This window comes from Grammomys surdaster, unplaced genomic scaffold (genome assembly GCF_004785775.1).
Source record: "Grammomys surdaster isolate TR1022 unplaced genomic scaffold, NIH_TR_1.0 367, whole genome shotgun sequence".
NCBI classification, from domain to species: Eukaryota; Metazoa; Chordata; class Mammalia; order Rodentia; family Muridae; genus Grammomys; species Grammomys surdaster.
This window is the reverse complement of record NW_021604786.1, coordinates 4,390,585-4,395,992: the sequence shown is the minus strand read 5'-3', so window position 1 is coordinate 4,395,992 and position 5,408 is coordinate 4,390,585. Positions and strand designations below refer to the sequence as shown.

At 41.7% G+C, this 5,408-nt stretch overlaps 1 non-coding gene across 1 annotated transcript; it reads left to right on the top strand.

Annotated features, from left to right (window-relative positions):
- Window positions 1–1,114: 1,114 nt before the first annotated feature.
- On the top strand, window positions 1,115–1,244 carry LOC114631902. Its single transcript, XR_003713021.1, has one exon. It is a non-coding gene; the product is annotated as a small nucleolar RNA SNORA24 (small nucleolar RNA).
- Window positions 1,245–5,408: the final 4,164 nt, after the last annotated feature.

Below are 5,408 nucleotides of genomic sequence, written 5' to 3'. Positions count from 1 at the left end.
ACAGCCTCGTTTCTGTCTCATTGAAAGAAGACCAAGGCTCAAGGAAAACTTTAGTGCCAAGAATAGAATGGAGGCCATACAGTGATATGATTCCTTCTGCATCCAAACCTCTGAATGAAAGATCTACCATTCTGGATTAAGCTTGGTTTTTAAGTTCTCCCATTCACTAACTGGTCACTGCATTAGCCGTGAGCTTCCGAAATCCTCCATGCCTCTGGCTTCCTTCCTCTAGTTTTAGAATAAGCAATCTCTCAATGATGGAAGGGAATGTTCCAGAATGTTGGTTTCCAAACACATAGGCTTGTGCTTCATGGTGGTTTGAATGAGAATGGCTCCCATAGGCTCCAGCTGGTGAAACTCTTTGTGAAGGATTAAGAGGCATGGCCTTGTTGGAAGAGTTGTGTCACTAGGGGTGGAGTCTGATGTTTCAAAAGCTCATGCCCTGCCCCCTTCTGTCCAAGGCTTGTGAATCAAATGATGGTCGTATCTGTCTGGAACTGTGAGCCCCTGTAAATATTCTCTCTTATTAGTTTCCTTTGTCATACTGTCTCTTCACAGAGATAGAAATGTAACTAAGATGTCCTCCAAGATATCTTCTCCTTCCAGGGTATCTTTCTGCTACTTTGTAACATCCTACCACTCTGACTCCTCAACGCAAAGGCAAGTTGTTTTCTCTGTAGCTCAGTCAACATGTGGTTGTTGAAAACCCTTCTCTTGGTGACTAGTCCCATCATGACATAGGCTCCATAAATCCAGATCGCCTTTTACCTGACTGTTTTCATTATTGTATTTCCAACCACAAGACAGTGACAAATGACACACAGTTACTGACTGATGTTTGTTTGGATGAATTGTCTCTTATAAAGAACTTGCGTGAAGGGCCAATATATCATTCTTCCTTGGGATAATTCAACTGAAGCCCCATTAATCTCACACCACTGGTCAGGATGAGCTTAAATTATGAATGAAAATCCAAGAGTAGTAATGGAGAACACAGGGTTGGCCTCAGACACTCGGAATGATAATGCTTTTATCTATAAGTCGTTTCAAGGTCAGTTGATGGTATAGGCTATATTGTTATATTGATACGAAACCTAAAACTTTAAAAAATAGACTTCAGGTATCTTTGTGACTTGTCAGCTGTGACAACTCCACTTCATAGCCATGCAAGAAAACATTCCTGTTTATGGCAAAGCTGTCACCAGTTAATTGGTGCTTGGTTCTGATTCACAGAGATAACATTCTTCACCGTAAAAATTATAGGTCCTAAAAGTACAACCCAAGCCTTCTAACTTCTAGACCACTGTTCTTTCTACACATTAAGTTAAACTGCTCAGGGATAGCCGGTCACCAACAGAGCTTGCAGCCAGATGGTGCTCTCTTACAAAAATAAAAACCTTAGGTTGCCCACACAAGCCCTGGGTTGGGGCACTAGAATGTTCTGCAATTAATGTCCATTTATAAATGTATTCTGTCCTCCATAAGTCTCATGTGATAGATTGAATATGCTTGGCCCAGAGAGCGGCACCGTTAGGAGGTGTGGCCTTGTTGGAGTGGGTGTGGCCTTGTTGGAAGAAGTGGGCAATAAGACCCTTCGCCTAACTTCCTGAAAAAAAGTCTTCTCCTGGTTCCCTTTAGAGAAAGATGTAGAACTCTCAGCTCCTCCAGCTCCATGCCTGCCTGGATGCTGCCATGCTTCCTGCCTAGATGATAATGGACTGAACCTCAGAACCAGTATTCCAGCTCAAACTAAATATTGTCCTTTATAAGAGATGCTTTGGTCATGGTGTCTGTTCACAGCAATGGAAACCCCAACTAAGACACCGAAGAAAGTAATATATTTACTTTCATTTAAAAAAGAAACTGAAACAGACTGGCCTCTACTTCACTGTGCAGCTGAGGACAGCCTTGAAATTCTGATCGGTCTACTCTTCCTTCCCTCATCCTGAGTCACAGATGTAATGCCACAAAACCTAGTTTTCTGTTATATTTGGGATGGACTGGGTTTCCTTGCTGAAAAAAAAAAAAAAAGAAAAAAGAAAAAAAATGTCAACAGAGGTATACTATATAACCCCAGGCTTTCAGTTACTATTTTAATTATCAAGCAGCCTTTTAAAATATGACATAACTTCCCAATTCTTTTTTAATCAATTCAGTTGAATGTATATGTATGAATGTTTTTGTTTGCCTGTATGTATGCATACCACATACGTGCCTGGTGCTCAGAGAGTTCCTAAGATGGTGTCAGATCCTCTGGAACTGGAGTTACAAACAATTGTGGGTCATCATATGGGTATGGGGGTTGAATCCCAGTCCTCTGCAAGAGCAGCAAGTGCTTAACGCCAGTGTGCCATCTCTCCAGACCCCCACTCAACAATTCTTAAATGCCTGGGATCACTAAATAGAAAACTTTCATTGCTGAACACTTTAACGATAGTACAATGGATTTGAGATATATTTCAAAGATTGACTTATATTTTGAACTCCAAATGTTGGTAGTTCATGTTTAAGGACATACATGGCAATGTTTCCCCTCTAACTTAGAGAGCAATTCTTTCTTGACCAGGGGTTCTTAACCTTCCTGATGCTGGGACCCCTTAATACAGTTCCTCATGTTGTGCTGACCCTCAACCATAAAAATATCCCATTCTAATTCATAACTGTAATTTTGCTACTGCCATGAATTGTAAATATCTGCTATGCAGGTTATATGACTCAGAAGTTGAGAATTGCTGGTCTAGAGCCTTACCTCCATAAGCAAACAGCTCTTCAATTATACTATACTGGGGCTGGAGAGATGGCTCAGCAGTTAAGAGCACTGACTGCTCTTCCAGAGGTCCTGAGTTCAATTCCCAGCAACCACATGATGGCTCACAACCATCTGTAATGGGATCGGATGCCCTCTAATGGTGTGTCTGAAGACAGCGACAGTGTACTCACAAATATAAAAATAAATAAATCTTTTTTTAAAAATTATACTATACTACACTAACTACACGACACTATCTATACTATAGAGAACTTCACAGTCTTCTGGAAGGCTTCTGAAAATTCTAGATCGCTTAGATCCACGCAGCACTCTTTTCAATGAAAAGGTCAAGATTGCATCCAGATGACTGCCTTTTTAGCAACCACCTTTAGTGACCCCACAGTCAAAGGACTGAAGAGCTCACCCTGCAGTCCTCTGATACATTCAATATGCTTTTAATCTCTCCAGTTTCCTCCTGAGGATTATTTTATAAAGGAAAAAAAGCCATGAAAGGAAGTTCAGTGTACTTGAGACTAGCAAATAGCAGAGATGATCAAATTCTTTTTTTTAGATGTAACAAGTATGTGTCCTTATAGCGCCAGCTAACTAAGCTCTCTGTGTGTGTCTGTGTGTATGTGTATGTATGTATATATGTATGTATGTATGTGTATACATGTGTACATGTGTGTACATGTGTATTTGTGTATGTACATTGTGATGTGTGTGTGGTGTGTGTACATGTGTGTGGTGTGTGTTTGTGCATGTGTGGTATGTCTGTACATGTGTGGGGTGTGTGTACATGTGTGTATGTGTATATATGTGTGTATACATGTGTGTGGGGTATGTGTATGTATGTGTCTGTGTATATGAATACATGTGTATATATGCTTGTGATGTGTGTGGTATGTGTTATGTACGTGTGTATGTATGTATGTATGTACATGTGTGTATGTGTGTGCATGTGCATGCATGTGCATATGTGTGTATGTGTGTACGTGTGTGTGGTGTATGTACATGTGTGTATGTGTGTGTGTGTAGGCACTTCATGGCACACATACACATATACTTGTATGTTGCTTAGTTTTAGCTGTCAACATGACACAACTAGAGTCACCCAGGAAGAGTCTCCAAGAGGAACTATCTAGATCACATTGGCCTGAAGACATGTATTTGGAGGATTGTCTTAATTCTTAATTGATACTGGAAGAACCTAGCCCACTGAGGGTGCCACTATGGCCTACACTGGTCCCAGGACTGTATTAAAGTAAAAGAAAAAAATTAACAGTGCTTTAGGCAACAATGCATTCATCGCTTCTTGCTCTTGACTCTGGATGTGGCATGACAACTGCTTGAATTTCTGCCTTAACTTCCCTGAAATGGCTGACTGTAATCTGGAATCATAAGCCAAATAGACCCTTTCCTCTTCCATGTCGCTTTCTATGGAGTTATTTTCTCACAGCCACAGAAACGAAACTAGGTTGCAGTGTATGTAATCACAGCATAGCCACAGGGTTAACAGACCTAAAAGAACATTTACAATGTTTCTCTTCTACAGGAAAAAACAAACCAACCACCAAAGTCAGGAAGAGTTGAGCCTGAAGTTCATTGAGATAACAGTGAATTCCATCCACCTCCAGATGCTTCTGTTCCATATGATTGCAAAATAAAATGAACATCATCCAGGAAACACACAAGGAAGAGTCTGCAGATCCAGTAAAGGATGCCCGGTTAAAGTGAAATTACCAACGCCCAACAGTGGCACCGCAGCAGCAAATGTTCGTTTTCTGTAATGTTCTTTGCTAATTCTGGCAAGTCCAGCAGAGCAAATGTTTTCCCTGAGTGTCAGCCATAGCCAGACCCAAGGAGCACCCAGTGCTCACTTCAGAAACCGGTAAGTGCTCTTGGGACATTTCTGAAAAAAAAGTACACAGTCTGTGCTCCACTGTGGAACCCTCACTGTTAAAGCTCCTGGGGACAGGGGGCCATCTGCAGGAGTGGGCTGCTTCGTCAGATCCACGGCTTGCTCAACTTCGAATAGGTGGCCCATGGGGGGGACTTAGGAACTTGAAATGGACCTACCAGAACAGGATTGAGCTGGATCATGGATAAGGAGTAGCTGAAGTGTTGAGAGGGAACCCCAAGCCCTCAGGCCTCCAGGGTAGTATTACCTGCAGAATATGCAGAAATTATTGAGGGCAGATTTAACAAACAAACAAGGGCCAGATGGTGGATAGTGATATTTCCTTCAGAGTGTGCAAAAAAGTAGGCAGATGAAGCAAACAGAAGCCTAAAGAGTTTAGAGTACCCATGTAGGAAACAGTGTTTGCTCTTGAAAGTGTCAGTGGGGGCCGGGGAGACAAGACTGAAGGGGAAACTGTGCCCAGGGGTCCTAGCTTCAGTTACAGGATCTAGCACCAGCTCCTCTATTTATAGCCAGGGTGAACTTTGACCTGTAGACCACTGTCTCCTGTGCAGTTGACTGGGAATAATCGTAGACATGATTGAAGGGTCGTTACATATTCCTAATTAGTGACACGTTCTGTGTTCCAACAGCTTTGTAACATATTGTTCACTTGTATGTTTAGTAAACCCAGTAACTATAGCAACACTGCACACATACACACACATGCACACATACATATGCACACATACACAAACA